Consider the following 16,513-nt stretch of genomic DNA (forward strand, 5'->3'; position numbering starts at 1 on the left):
CAAGACATCAATATTTGGGGCGGGGGGGGGGGGGGGTTACAGGAGGATGCTCCAATCCACTGAGCACCCTGAACACCTTAATTCTATTTTTTTTTTAACTTTTTTAAAAAGTTCTTTACCGTTTAAAGTATTACTTAAGTTTCCTTTTCCCCCCATTGACCTCTCCCTGGCCACCCCAGGCCCCTACTGTCTGTGTACATTGGTTATGCTCATATGCATGCGTGCAAGTCCTTTGGTTGATCTCTTACCACCTCCCCCACCACTCCTGTCTTCCCTCACAGGTTAGACAGTCTGTTTGATGCTTCTATGAATTTGGTTCTATTTTTATTCATCAGTGTATATTGTTCATTATATTTCACAAATGAGTAAGATTATGTGATATTTATCTTTCTCTGATTGGCTTATTTCTCTTAGCATAATGCTCTCCAGTTCCATCCATGCTTTTGCAAATGGTAAGAATTCTTTATTTTTTGCAGCGGTGTAGTATTTCATTGTGTAGATGTTCCACAATTTTCTAATTCACTCATTTGTTTATGGGCACTTAGGAGGTTTCAGAATCTTAGCTATGGTAAATTGTGCTGCTATGAACAAAGGGGTGCATATATCCTTTCTGATTGGTGTTTCTGGTTTCTTGGGATATAGTCCTAGAAGTGGGATCACTGAGTCAAGTGGTTGTTCCTTTTCTAACTTTTTGAGGAAACTCCATGCTGTTCTCCAAAGCATCTGCAACATTGTGCATTCCCACCGGCAATGCAAGAGGGTTCCTTTTTCTCTGTGTTCTCACCGGCACTTGTTGTTTGTTGATTTGTTGATGATAACTATTCTGATAGTTGTGAGATGGTACCTCATTTTCATTTTGATTTTCATCTCTTGGATAATTAGTGACTTTGAGCATGTTTGCTTATGTCCCTTGGCCTTCTGTATGTCCTCTTTGGAGAGTGTCTATTTAGGTTCTTTGCCCAGTTTTTGATTGGATTGTTTATCTTCCTTTTGTTAAGTTGTATGTATTCCCTATAAACATTGGAGATTGGGCCCTTATCAGAGATAACATTGGTAAATATGTTCTTCCATGCAGTAGGCTTTCTTGGTTTTTTTTGTTTGTTTGTTTGTTTTTTGTTTGTTTGTTTTTATTGATTTCAGAGAGGAAGGGAGAGGGATTAAGAGAGAGAAACATCAATGACAAGAGTATCATTGATCTGCTGCCTACTCAACCTGGTAATGTACCCTTGACTGGAATTGAACCCAGGGCCCTTCAGTTCGCAGGCTGGCACCATCCACTGAGCCAAACCAGCTAAGGCTTTCTTGTTGTTTTGTTGATGGTTTCGTTTTTATGTAGAAACTTTTTTATTTTGATGTATTCCCATTTGTCTATTTTCTCCTCAGTTTCCATTGCCTTAGGTAGTAGCTGTATAAGCACCTACCTTAATTCTTAATGTTTCCTTTTAGAGATTACATTAATATGACTCAGCATTTGTGGGGTCTCAAACTTTCTGTGCTTTGGAAGGCACATAATAATGGCAGAAAATCTCTCTTTGTCCAATATTGGCTTCTTTTGCATTTGCTAACTCAGGAATTGAGAGAAAGTATGCATGACTCAGGGCATCCAGGTAGATGTGTCCTCTGACCTGGACTGAAACCAGTGGGCTTTTAGGGCAAGGGATGCTGCCCAACAAACTGAAGTGCAATGGCCAGGGAAGAGATTAAACTTGTGTTATTATTTACTAACTATTGTATTAATTTCCATACCAACAACTCTAAACCTACTTTACTACACCCTAAATTTACCTCCTGCCCTTCTTTCTGCCTTCCCCAGTTCTAAATACAATCACTCATTTTCCTTTCGTGAATAGATTAGTTTATATTTTTCATAATATTAAACACTATAATTTGTGCATGCCTTAACAAATATTGAATTATTTCATGCTACAGTTATTTTACTATTGAACACTAATTCTTTTACATATATATATATATGTACATATATATATGTGTGTGTATATATATATATGTAATATATATATAATATCAATTATATATATATATATATATATATATATATATATATATATATATATATTATTGATATTTTACAGAGAGGAAGAGAGAGGGATAGAGTTAGAAACATCGATGAGAGAGAAACATCAATCAGCTGCCTCCTGCATAGCCCCTACTGGTGATGTGCCTGCAACCAAAGTACATGCTCTTGACCAGAATCAAACCTGGGACCTTTCAGTCCTCAGGCCGATGCTCTATTCACTGAGCCAAACCAGTTTTGGCTGAACACTAATTCTTATGTGAAAAGTTTATTATTCTTTCTTGCTGAGTAGTATTGTGTTCTGTCAATAACCACTTTATCTTTTGATCTGACTATGGTGGGGTTTTGTGTTTTTTTTATCTCCAGGTTTGGGGTATTATAAACAAATTTTCAGGGAATATTGGGTTTAGTTCTTTATATAAATGTATGTTTTACTTATCTAACTGTTGTAGTGTAGGTGAGGGTTTTGCTTTTTAAGACATGCAGAAGTGTAACTGAAATGGTTATTCCCTTTGCCTTTCTAGATACCCACATTGATGAAAATTTTAGTTTTTTTATCCCTGTGAGCTCATGCATTATTTAATATTTTTAAATTGCAGGCCTGAAAATCAGCATAGTGTTAACTTGTTGTGTTTTGAATCCATTCCCCTAATACATTATATATATATGTGTGTATATATATATATATATATATATATATATATATATAGTATATATATATATTATTGATTTTTTTTTTTTTACAGAGAGGAAGAGAGACATAGAGAGTTAGAAACCTCAATCAGCTGCCTTTTGCATACCCCCCTACTGGTGATGTGCCCGTAACCAAGGTACATGCCCTTGACCGGAATCGAACCTGGGACCTTTCAGTCTGCACTCCGATGCTTATCCATGAGCCAAACCAGTTTCGGCCCCCTAACACATTTTTATGGTGAACATTTCTTTCTGCATTTTTTTACACTGCCTTTATCTCTTTGGTTGAAAAGTTTGGTCAGAAAATTTTGCCTATTTTTAAAATGAGTTAATGATTTATACTATAGGCAGATAATTCAGCATCTAAGAAATCTAATTTCTTTCATCATCCCAGCTTTAATAAGTGTACCCTCAAAATCTTCTGAACTCCTGTTGTGAAATCTTTTCTGTATGAAGTCAAGAACTCACATACCTTAGGCAAACCTGAAGCACACCTGTTTTAGGCTGGTTATGCCTGGGACATCCTCTATAAAGACAGGTCATGACATGACTTTGCTTACAAGCCTTGGGAGAAAATGTGATGGCCCACACTCACTTTGATCTTGGTGAATCAAATCAATCTTAACACTATTCATTTTTAAAATATTTTATTGAATTTTTAGAGAGAAAGGGAGTGGGAGAAACATCAATGATGAGAAGAATCATTGAACAACTGCCTCCTGCATTCCCCCTCCTAAAATGGAGCTGCCAACCAGGGCATGTGCCTCTACCTGATATGGAACCAATGATAACGTGGTTCCTAGGTACATGCACCACCACTGAGCCACACTGACAGTGCACACTGTTTTTTTGTTGTAGTTGTTCACTCTATTACAGATCTTCCCAGTTTTCCCCATACCACTCCCTCCTTTTCCCCCTGTACCCTGCTGCCATCTCTTGTAGGCCCTCACCACATTATTGTCTATGTCCATGGGCTATGCATGTATGTATGTACAGTATTAAATTTTTTCATTGATTTTATAGAGTGGTAGGGAGAGCTAAAAACATGAATGATGAGAGAGAATCATTGATTAGCTGCCTCCTGCACGACTCCACCCCCACACAGGGAATTGAGCCTCCAACCCATGTTATGCCCTGAACAGGGAAAGAACCAGGACTTCCTGGTTCATAGGTTAATGTACAACCATTGAGACACACCAGCTGGATTTCATTATTTAAAAAAAGTAAACGTGTTTTAGTTTACATCACTGATGCTATCACTAATGTCTCCAGTTTCCTCGTGTGTATATCCTTGGTAGATCACTTTCAGTCCTACTACCCTCTTCCCTTAAGAGATCTGTTTGTCTTTGGCAGTTAGCCAAGCCTATGGTCACATCTTGTCCCTCCCCAGCCATCACTCACTCTGCCACAACACTTGTATTCACCTAATTCATTGGTTGGGTTTCTAGCTAGGCTCTGCTGTTTAGAAAACTACATTACCCAGTACGAACTGCACAAGTATGGGTGGAGCCAAAGGGAATTATGATGTGCTCATCTAGTTAGGGCGGGACTTCTGCCTTCCTCCTCCAGTTAGCGATTTTTACATTTTAGGTTTTTCTTCACAGATTCTGAGACTTTAGGGCACTAGTCGGGAGTAGAGGAGGCCTGGGGTCAGCTTCCTGTGGTGCAGGGTGTGTCTGAGGCACCAGGACACCAACAGCTCGAGATTGGCATCTCTGTGCTTCCCAGTTCCTCTCTGCTCACCACGTTCCAGCAGCCTGACCCCAAGGAACCCTCCAACCTGGGGAGCGGGCCTCACAGGTCCAACGCTAAGGATGGTGACACATGGGTGATGGGGAAGCGGGTGGTAGGCACAGTGCCACTTAGTAAGGATGTGATGGTGACACTGTGCAGGGAGGATTGGAAAACCCTGGCCTGTTCTGGGTGTAAAGGCAACAATGAGATGAGGTGTGGTTTTGCATGAGGAGTTTTGCTTTCACTCGCAGAACACTGGGACCATAGATGGTTGTGGGGGGGAAAAACGAGGGACATTTTATGAGGTAGGGTTCAAGCTTTTCCTAACATTGCTCAGTGGAAGAATAGACTAGAAGACAGGACAGCTGCTGTTGGCAGGAAGGGGAAGTCCTGTAAATGATAAGGGAACTGGAAGAGTGAGCACTGAGGACTGAGATCATACAGGCACCTAGAGTTCACCTAACCTCTGGGTTGGGCAAGGGCACTGAGCACCCTGAACACATAGAGCCTGGTGGTTGCCTGGCTCTCAACAGACCATAATCTTTTCACAAAATTCTGTAAATGTAGAATTGATTATGGATACAGGTTTGTGGAACTTATTTCAGCACCTCACACACTTGTGGCCCGTGAGATAGTAGGGCTGTGGGACTATCGCTGCTCTTGTATTCCTTGGACCTGGGCACTTTGAACAGACACTAAGCCGAGAATTCCAAGGCCAGAAGTAGGGGTTCATGATGTGGACCTTGTTTCTGACAACCAATGTAGTCAGTATGAAGTCCTGCACACATAGGTTCCAGAATGTGCAAAGAGTAAAGAGAGTTGAATCAGGAACCTGCAGGGTATGTCTATAAAAATACATATATATAGCCGAAACCGGTTTGGCTCAGTGGATAGAGCATCGGCCTGTAGACTGAAAGGTCCCAGGTTCGATTCCGCTCGAGGGCATGTGTACTTTGGTTGCAGGCTCATCCCCGGAGGGGGGTGTGCAGAAGGCAGCTGTTCGATGTATCTCTCTCATTGATGTTTCTAGCTCTCTATCCCTCTCCCCTCCTTTCTGTGAAAAATCAATAAAATATATTTTTTAAAAATACATGTATATTTTTATTGATGTTAGATATATAAAAGATGGGGGAGGAGGAGTGAGAGACAGAGCAACAGGGATGAGCAAAAAATAGGTATTGGTTGCCTCCTGCAAATATCTACGGTGGATCCAGCCCACAACACCAGTGCATGGGTCTATGCTCAACAAAATGAGATATATCATTTAGGACAGTGTATCACTTTAATACAGGGAATCATGGTTAGGTTGGTAATGAGAGTAGTAGTTCAGAAGGCAAAGTGTGAGCCTGAGGACTAACTTTCTTCCTGGGGCCACTGTTTGTGAGAAGTGGGTGTCACAACACAGCACAGGGACAGAAATTGTCATGTAATGTGGATAAAAGATAATCGTTTAGCAGTGGCCAAAGCTTTAGTCAAGGCCAAAGAGTAATTTAAACAAGATGAGACTAAGGGGAGTAAATATCAACTTTTCAAAACTTTCACCAGGCTTTTCTTGTGACTCTTGTTGTGCCCTGGCTATGGGAAGTTGCGGTCAGTGTTGTGGATTAGCTAGAGGACTTGAGTGGTCATCTGTGAGACTCACTGGGAATGGTTCAGGGTGCCATCTGGGCTGGGACTTGAGTGAAGGTTAAGTAAGAGTTGTTGGCTGTGACTAATGAATGAACATCAACTGCAGCATAAGAGGAGGTGGGCTATAGATATTTGATATCTGATTGTTGTTCTTAATAGTTGAGGTTGAAAGAAATAAACAGTCATGGAGAGAGGCCTACATAGCAGGAATCAAGGCTGTGTCTATGATTGTGGACTATCATAGTCTGGGCAGTGCTTGATCCTGATTCAATATGTCAATCATCCTCTGTACCAGACATGCTGACTAATAAGTAAAAGGCCAGGAGATGGTGATAGGGGCTGGGGCTGTGGAAGTGCAGGTTTTAGAGAGGTGTGGTAGAAAGAGTGATGTGCACTCAGAGAGGGAATGTGAATTCATGGCCACAGCACCATGACATTGACATGAGTGACTAAAGAAAGAGTCCATTTCAGTGGTTCCTAGATGTAACAATAAGGTAAGAGAGAACTAGATTTTGGAGGTGGTGAAGTATAATTTTGGAAAAGAAGGTTATTAGGAAAAAAATTTATCCACAACACAGCATATTTGCATTTCCATTGAAATGGTGCCTCTGGGAAGGAAGCTGTGGGAGATATGTGTTGTTCAAGGAACTATGTGCAGCAGGTAGTACAAAGCAATGGCCTCACCAATTGGGATTGGGAACAAAAGGGTGGCGTGTGATGCCATGTTTTTAGTGTCTTAGAGGAATAATCTGAGGGACTACAATGCTATTTCTTGAGAAAACAGTATCAAATCACTCCCACTGTCTTTATGGCCAATATCCCTCACTAACCTATGCTTTTGATACCCAATCTATCGATAAGAGGCAGTGTGGCATACATTGGAGAGCCCAAGCTCAGGTATCTTCTATCTACTCAACTGCCTTAATTGTTATTGGAAGAAAAATATCAGCACGAATATGACAGTTCCTTTCATGGAATAAAGGCCTGACATTTTCTCAAATGTGAAGAGTGGAAAGAGCAGATGGATTTGGAGGGTAGGTAGTAGGATAGACTAATAATATTGGGAGTGACTCTGATTATGAGTTGTACTGTCCCCATTATGACAGGATGTGAACTTTGAGGATGTGGCCATTACCTTCTCTCAGGAGGAATGGGGGCTCCTTGATGAGGCTCAGAGACGTCTGTACTGCAATGTCATGCTGGAAGTGTTTGCACTTGTATCATCTGAAGGTAAGATCTTCATGTTTTCCCAGTGTCCTGAGGTGATGATCTCTCTTCCTTTATTCCTCAGGCATAGCTTTCTCTCTCCCACAGCCAGAACATTGCCTCTGCTAATTTCCTCCACTGTCCTGTCAAATGTGCTGTGGCTGCCAGCCTAGTCAAAGGACTCCAAGATCATCTATAATACCTGTTATCTCAAAAAGTACATTAAGTGTTAGGGAGTCAGGCATCTTGCAGTCAGCTTAATGGGTCTCAGTTTGGACTTTCTCTTCAAGGGAAACTAACAGTGTCCACATGCATGGCTTCAACTTCAACACTCTTTCTCTAGGTAAGGGTTCTTTGTGGCAGCTTCTCCCATGTTACAGTTTTATCAACATGAACAATGGGCTGTTCTTGTAAGGCCCCCATTCAAATGCTGTAATATTTTCTTCCCTGAATACTATAGCAAGCTGTGTGGCTCAGACCCAGTGCTGACTGCTCACTACTTCATCACCTCTTCCTCTGCACTGGTGCCTCTGCAGTATTCTGCAACATTGGCTTGCACATGTGTTATGAATTGCACTTACATATGTGCTAAAGAATTTTCAAAACTTACTACTCCTTTATTGATATTTACTTGAAGTAAGATGGGACCAACCTCTTTCCCATCTCTCTCGGTCCCCAACAGATAAGTCATGGTGAATGCTGTTAGGTAAAGGATGAGCTGGAGATCCATATTCTAATCCATGTGGCGCTTCGCATGTTTGTATCATACTTCTGTTGAGGTCTCCTTCTCTTGGAATCTTCATTAGCCCAAAAAAGTCAAGAGAGCCTGTTTTTTGATTTTTGTTTTTTGTTTTTTGTTTTTTTTTACAAGGGCCTCTTATTCATTCTTCCTGCACATCTTTTATAATCGAATAATTTCATGGAACCAACGTGTAATGTGTAACACACTTTTACAATGAGACTTCCTCCTGTCATACAGTCAATATTCATTTTTTCACCATTTCTCACTTTTCAGGTCGCTGTCATAAAATAGATGATGAGGAGACCTGTTCTAAGCATAGCATATCTATACAAGGGGAGTCACAGGACAGGGCTTCTAAGACAGCTCCAGCCACCCAGAGAACCCCTCCGTGTAAGCAGTGTTTCTCTGTGTTACAACATATTTTTCACCTAACTGGTTCACATTCAACGTACCTTGAGCAGAAAGCCTTCTGTAGTGATACATGTATTGGAGACTTATGTTTCAGTGCATACCCTCACCAGCACCAGAGGAATGAATGTGAAGAGGAGGCCTGGAAACAAGCTATGGACTGGGTATCCTATAAGAGCAGGTACAGCTTCTACCTATCAATGGTGCCTTCAACTAACAGAGAGGTTGGGGAAGATTTACAATGCATCTTGGAACTTCACCAGTACCAGGCCACTCTCAACATTGAGGAGCTACACTGTGATAGTGAGATTTCACAGGCATTTCCTGATTGTAAAAGTGATCACCAGTTGAATGACTGTGAAAATGCTGCAAGCCACATCCTGAAAGTTGTTCAATGTCAAGGTGAATTTTCTGGAGAAGTGATTTATGATTATAAGAAATGTAGGAAAGTATTTAGACGATTCTTTAACCTCATTGGACATAAGAGAGTTTATCCTGGAAAAGAGATGTATGAGTGTAGTAAATGTGGGGTTTCCTTCCGTCGAAGAGCTCACCTCACTGTACACCTCAGACTTCACACTGGAGAGAAGCCATATGAGCATACTGAATGCGGGAAGTCTTTTATACAAAAATGTAACCTTATTAAACATCAGAGAATTCATACTGGAGAGAAGCAGTATGAGTGTACTATATGTGGGAAGTCCTTCAGTGATAGAAGTGCACTCTTTAAACACCAGAGAGTTCACAATGGAGAGAAGCCATATGAGTGTACTGAGTGTGGAAAGACATTTAGCCAAAAATCTCACCTTATTATACATCGGAAAGTCCACACTGGAGAAAAGCCATATGAGTGTACTGAATGTGGGAAGATCTTCAGAGAAAGAAGGAAAGTCATTAGACATCAAAGAGTTCACACTGGAGAGAAGCCATATGGGTGTACTGAATGTGGGAAGTCTTTTAGACAAAAATCAATTCTTATTGCACACAAGAGAGTCCACACTGGAGAGAAGCCATATGAGTGTAATGAATGTGGAAAGTCCTTCAGTGTTAGAAGTGCAATCTTTAGACACCGGAGAGTTCACACCGGAGAGAAACCATATGGGTGTACTGAATGTGGGAAGTCTTTTAGCCAAACATCAATTCTTATTGCACACAAGAGAGTTCACACTGGAGAGAAGCCATATGAGTGTACTGAATGTGGGAAGTTCTTCAGTTACGGAAGCACACTCATTAAACACCAGAGAGTACACACTGGAGAGAAGCCATATGAGTGTACTGAATGTGGGAAGTTATTTAGCCAAAAATCTCACCTCACTATGCATGGAAATGTCCACATTGGAGAGAAGCCATACGACTGTACTGAATGTGGGAAGTCTTTTATCCGAAAATCTGACCTTATTAGACATCTGAGAGTCCACACTGGAGAGAAGCCATATAAGTGTAATGAATGTGGAATGTCCTTCATTGATAGAAGTACACTCTTTAAACACCGAAGAGTTCACACCGGAGAGAAGCCATATGGGTGTACTGAATGTGGGACGTCTTTTAGCCAAAAATCAAATCTTATTACACACCAGAGAATTCACACAGGAGAGAAGCCATATGAGTGTACTGAACGTGGGAAGTTCTTTAGTTACGGAAGTGCACTCATTAAACACCAGAGAGCACACACTGGAGAGAAGCCATATGAGTGTACTGAATGTGAGAAGTCTTTTAGACAAAAATCTCACCTTATTATACATTGGAAAGTCCACACTGGAGAAAAGCCATATGAGTGTACTGAATGTGGGAAGTCCTTCAGTGAAAGAAGTAAACTCGTTAAACACCAAAGAATTCACACTGGAGAGAAACCATATGAGTGTAGTGAATGTGGGAAGTCTTTTAGCCGAAAATCAATTCTGATTACACACAAGAGAGTTCACACTGGAGAGAAGCCGTATGAGTGTACTGAATGTGGGAAGTCTTTTAGCCAAAAATCTCACCTTACTATACACGGGAAAATCCAGAGTGGAGAGAATCCAAATGATTGTACTGAATGTGGGAAGTCTTTTATCTGGAAATCTGACCTTATTAGACATCTGAGAGTCCACACTGGAGAGAAGCCATATAAGTGTAATGAATGTGGAAAGTCCTTCATTGATAGAAGTACACTCTTTAAACATCGAAGAGTTCACACCGGAGAGAAGCCATATGGGTGTACTGAATGTGGGAAGTCTTTTAGCCAAAAATCAAATCTTATTACACACCAGAGAATTCACACAGGAGAGAAGCCATATGAGTGTACTGAATGTGGAAAGTTTTTCAGTCAAAGAAATACATTAATTAAACACAAGAGAGTTCACACTAGAGAGAAGCCATATGAATCGTAATGAATGTGGGAAGCCCTTAAACCAAAAATCTAGTCTTATTAAACAGCTGAAAGTTCACACTGGAGAAGAGTGTTAAATGTGCAGGAATATTTTATTTTATTCACTTAAAATAACACTAAAGGTGACTGTTTGGGACCTATTTTTTTTATTTTTTTACCTTAAACCTTTTAATGGAGCATATAGTGTACTATATTTCTCATGTGTTTCCAGTACAAGTAAGGATTGAAGGACATGCCCAGAACTACTACCTGATACATTTATAGCTGAAGAGATTTTTTTTTATTGAATTATGCTTTTATGAATTCTTTTACTTTCTAATTCACCAACCTGTAAATTGCTTACTGTACTCTGTCCGGTGTATGATTTTTTAGTAAAGATAATTTTCTCTAGTACCTTAATTCTTTTATTTCATTTTCTATTTTCACTTCTAGGGATGATTGTCAAGCACAATTATGATATATCATCACAGAGTTAACAGCTATTGTTTGGAGTTAACAGATATTGTTTGAATCTTTCTGTGCTTTTGGAGGGAGAGCATAACAGAAAATTACGCTTTAATAAATATTGGCTTATAGTGCATTGCTGTCCAAGGCCTTGAAAGAAAGACTACTTGACTTTGTGGTTCCAGTTTTGCATGTTTCATCCCAGCACATATGGGGATGTAGGAGGCATCTGATTTCTTTTCTCTCTCTCTCATATTGATGTCACTCTCAATATCTCTCTTCTTCTCCCCCTTCTCTTGCTCTCTCTCTCTCTCTCTCTCTCTCTCTTAAAATATCATCAGATGAGGATTATCAAAAAGTCCAAACATTCACTCTGGTGCCCTGAGATGAGGCCTCTGTCTGCACAGCCTAACTTTACTCACTCTTTCATGCCTTTGCCTGGGATATTCCCACTATAGCTGGGCACACTGTGTCCTTCCCAGGGTTTGGAAGAGAGGAGGCCCAGTCAAAGTACAGGAGGGATTGGGATTCTGTGTCTGAGATGTGCTGGCCAGGGCTCTTCTATCTCCATCCAGAGTGCATCTCCCCACCCCCTAGGCACTTCCTGCTGCAAATGAATGCACTTTTGTATCTAGGAGAAACTCCTTGGTGCTTTGGACCCCAAAATCAGTTCATCTTTAGAGTCCTGCCTCCAACAACCCACTCACACCCCTGAGACCCTCTGGTGTTTAAGCCTCTTTTCCATTTTAGGGATTATTTTTCTCTTTGATTTTATCAAAAATAAAGCACTCCTCTCCTCTTCCCCCTACCCAAACAGTCCTGGAGGTAGCGTGATGCTACAGGAGATGGTGCTGTATATTTTCAGTGGTGAGAACAAGCTGCAATACAAGCATTTCCAGAAGGAGAGGGTTTGTCTCAATAGAAGTCTACGTTCTGAGGTTGAGATGTGGTTAGTGTACCCCCTCCCTAAGTTTTTCCTTTGCATAGAAGACCTTAAATGAGGTGATAGTTTTTGGATTATGGGGAATAGTGTGCTGCCAGGGTGGGGAATAGTGTAGTTGAGGGGCAGAGAGGTTGGGTTCCTGTGAATGTCCTTTTGCCACCTCTTTGGCCAGGTGCCTTGAGTGGGAGGGCTGAGGGAAGCTGTAGGGATGAGAACATGGATCAGGTTGGATGGAGGGTCAGCAGCCATGGGTGAGCATAATGGACATATATAAAGACCAAAGCTGTGGATACTGTTAAGCCCAACTGTTTCATGTGCTATAAATGCACAGTCCTCTGTCCTTGGGAACTGGCATCTAGTGGGGGACAGTCCACAAAGAATGGAGGACAGTCCACAAATCCTGCTGTGACTGGTAACAGCAGTATGGGCAAAGGTGAAACTAGAGTTGGTCAGTGGGGACTTCACTAAAGAGTTCTGTGAAGGGCTGGCAGACTCCAGGTGGTAGCCTGCAGGGAGCATGCCCTGTGCATTTGCAAGCTGTATGGAAATCACTCTGGCTGCTTTGAACATCAAGGATCAGAAAGTGGTAAAATAAATAAATAAATAAATAAATAAATGGTGTCCGATTAAGCAGTATTGTGATTATTATCCTGAGCCCAATTGAAAATACAACTAAATCCAAGAACATCCACTTGTATTAACAAATTAGATGCAGCTGAGCAAACCATTTACAACTAGGAAGGGCAGATGAGAATGTCAAGAACTCGGAAGTGGACTTTCCAGGGACAGCAACCCAGTGTGTCAACAGGGTCAGGAGAAAGCAGTGTTGTACCAAAGCTGTGTCCCTTCAGGAGGTGGGTAACGTCCAAGTACATAAAGGAAAAGCCACAGGGCAGCTGGCTGCTGGGGAAACTGGACCAAAGGCAAAAGCTTCAAAAGGCTGTCCCCTGAAAAGAGGGCCAAATAGCATGGTCCTGGGGAGAGACAAAAATGCAGTTTCATTGTTTTGGTTTGGTTTTGTCTTTGCTTTTATTCTCTAAACCCAGAACACAGGACTTTTCTATTGGAAACACTCACCTGGGGCTTTGTAGTTGGGAGAGAGGCACAGGTTTAAGGTGCCTGAGGAGGAAAGCAGGGCAGGGAGACATAGCCACAAATCTTGCATGGGACATTCTTTTTTTTTAATTTTTTTTAATTGTTATGTAAGTTAAATTCACTTATCCCCATTGACTTCTCCCTACCTGCTCCTACCCAAAAGCACATACCCTCAACCTTTTGCTATCTATGCCAACTGGTTATGCTCATATGCAAGCATACAAACCTTCCGTTGATCTTTGACACCCAACTCCCCTGGCCCTTCCCTCTTAGTTTGGATGGTATGTTCACTGCTTCTGTGACACTGGCTCTATTTTTGTGAATCAGTTTATGTTCATTATATTGCACAAATGAGTGAGGTGATGTGATACTTATCTATATCTGATGGCTTTATTTCCCTTAGCATAATGCTGTCTCGGTCCATTGATGCTGTTGCAAATAATAAGATTTCCTCCTTTTTTACAACAGCATAATATTCCCTTGTGCGGATGCACCACAGGTTTTTAATCAATTCATCTGCTAATTTAGGCTGTTTCCAAATTGTAGCTCTTCTAACTACCATTGTGCTGCTACGAACATAGCTGTGCATATATGCTTTCTGTTTGGTGTTTCTGACTTTGGAGGTATATTGGTAGAAGTGTGACATACTTAATCTTTCAAACCTAAGTGGCCAATTTTCCCCAGAAGAGCTATCCGATCCTAGTAGACTCGGAAGCAGATACTTCCTGCCACACCCTGCATTTTGAGCTTAACAAAAAAAAAAAAAAAAAAAGAGGCAGAGGCTAAGTTTATGGGTCTGAATAGTCCCAAAGAGACTTCAGTATCTGTATGGGAAGAGGGACTGGTCCATCCTTCTATTCTTGGAATCATATCTAATAAAAGAGCAATATGCAAATTAACCTTCACTACAACTACAAGCCAAGCACATCAGTTATCTGGACCAACTATGCAAATTAACCCAAAGAAGATGGCTGCAGCCAAAGAGAGAGATCAGAAGGGAGGCTTGACGTTCACATGCCAGGAGGGGAGGAGATGATGCAGCACACACTGGAGGCCTGCAGTTGCACAGATCCACAAATCCCTGTGTCGCAGCCATGAGGATGTCAATTGGGTCCACCATGGTTGCTGTCCCTGCAATTGCGCACCTGGGCCAGGAGGCAGGACTTGCACAGCCACTCCTTGGCACTGATGACCTGCAGGTGCTACTTCCACTTGGCCCACAAGCTCCACTTGGCACAGTTACCCCTGCCACCATTGCCATGTTGGGAATACATGCTGCCCTCCAGTGACCCACCTCCTCTGCTGAGAGGCTCTTCCAGTGTGCTGTACACAGGCCCAGAGCAGCCTGGGTGGGGCGGGATGCCTGCGAGTTCTGCCCACTGGCTGCTTTGCACCTGCATGTGTACCCATGCCCAGAGTTTCCTGGCCAAGGCTATGAAGGCAGGCATCTTTCCACACCTTGCACATGCTGCCCATGGACCTGGAGCCAGGCGCCTGGCTTCCTTTCCTTGGGCAGTGCTCTCTGGGCTGGAAGGTGGCCTCCCGCCCCACCCACTGCATCCCCGCACCTCTGAGTGCTGCCCACAAAGACCAGAGCTGCCTTCCTTGCCTTGCCAAAGATCCTAGGAGTCCCAGCCACTTGGTGCCTGCACCCTAGGCCTGGGGGCATTCTGGCACCCAGGACACTCAGAGCCTATGTGCAGGCCTACAGGCTAGGAGCAGCCTGGGTCACCAGGATGTTCTCAGGACCTAGGCCAACTCATGCCTGCATATGCAAAATAACCTGCCAAAGATGGTAGGTTAATTTGCATACTCCTCGTGATCGGCTGGTGAGCATAGTGAATGTATGCTCAGCCTATATGTTTCTGTTTAATTATATAGGATATATATTATATACACAAATATATATTCTCTGTTTGCAATATTACATAATTCTCAGCAATATTTAGGAAAACTCCAACAGACTTCAAAAGAGCCATGTGCTATTAAGAATAAAATTTTATACACTGGTATCATTTGTTGTAAGACTCTGAGGTTTAAATGGAACCACCAGAGAGGAAAGATGGCAACAGAATAGACAGACATGTCCTGAGGCTTGTCCCGGAGCAGGTAGAGTGAGCAGCTGAAACACGTGGAATTCAGCCCAAATTTGGCGAGGATATGCAGTTGGTGAGATAGTTTGCACCGGTGAAGGGCAGAGGTCCCCTGGATAAAGGTAAAATCAGGGATCTAGGCAAGAGAATCTGCCAAGCTTCTATGGCTAGAAGGTCAGAGGGAATCTACAGGGTGCCAGGCCGCATCCCTGAGGACAGGCACAGCATCTGTTTGTGGGGAAAAAAAAAAACGGACCAAGCACTGTGGGAGGTGGGGGATTTTGGACATTGGAGTTTGGATTTTGGATCTGAGCTCAGTGGCAGTTCTGAAAGGCTGGCCGGACCTTACAGTGCAGGCAAGGGAGGAGCTGGTGAGGACAAGGTCCCTCCTTGCATTGGGGCCTGTGCCTTTCCCCGCTGAACCTGGTCCATGGGACCTTTCGGATACAGACACTTACCCGTGGCTGAGGGGCAGGAGGAGGTGTGGGCTTGTGGAATCTGGGGAGAGTAGGCAGCAGTCCAGGGGAGGTGGTAGTGGTCTAGTGCTGAGTCATATCTAAGCCTCCATCACTATTTTCTCCTGAGAGAGCCCCTCTCTCCAGTCTCCAGGCAAACAATATAGCCACACCCAGATAACACCTTGAATAATACAAGGAATCTGAATACTCCCTGTGGACATAGGATGGGCCTAAAGAGGAAGCTTTAGCCCCAGCAACCAAAAACTGACAGGGCCTTTGGAGGTCAGATGCCTCAAAAATGCTGACCTGCTGGGCTTGGCTTGATACAGGGCTCAACCAGGTTGCTCCATGCCCTTCTGTGTCTGGCCTGAGTCATGGACTTGGAGACTTCTGGTTCCTGTGCAAAATGACCCTGGCAGCAGCACACCCAGGGAGCTGGGTCTCTGGTCTGGTGACCTATCCAGGGGACTGAGTGGGCTGTTGATGTCTCCTTGGAGATGATAGTTGTGCGCTCTCTTTCTCTCTCTCTCTCTCTCTCTCTCTCTCTCTCTCTCTCTCTCTCTCTCTCTCTCTCTCCCTCCCTCCCTCCCTCCCTCCCTCCCTCTTTCTCTCTCTCTCTCTCTCTTTCTCTCTCTCTCTCTCTCTCCTTTTTCTCTGGTTAACCC

General features: G+C 42.7%; 1 long non-coding RNA gene across 1 annotated transcript in view; it reads left to right on the top strand.

The window, feature by feature from the left end:
* LOC311614488 overlaps positions 1-16,513 on the top strand; it is a 350,039-nt gene that overhangs the window by 328,676 nt on the left and 4,850 nt on the right. Inside the window, exon 2 of the long non-coding RNA XR_014793675.1 lies at positions 7,198-7,321. This is a non-coding gene — a long non-coding RNA (uncharacterized lncRNA). The remainder of the gene's footprint in view (positions 1-7,197; positions 7,322-16,513) is intronic.

The sequence above is a fragment of the Pipistrellus hanaki genome (assembly GCF_964339955.1).
Source record: "Pipistrellus hanaki genome assembly, chromosome: 21".
In the NCBI taxonomy this organism is placed as follows: Eukaryota; Metazoa; Chordata; class Mammalia; order Chiroptera; family Vespertilionidae; genus Pipistrellus; species Pipistrellus hanaki.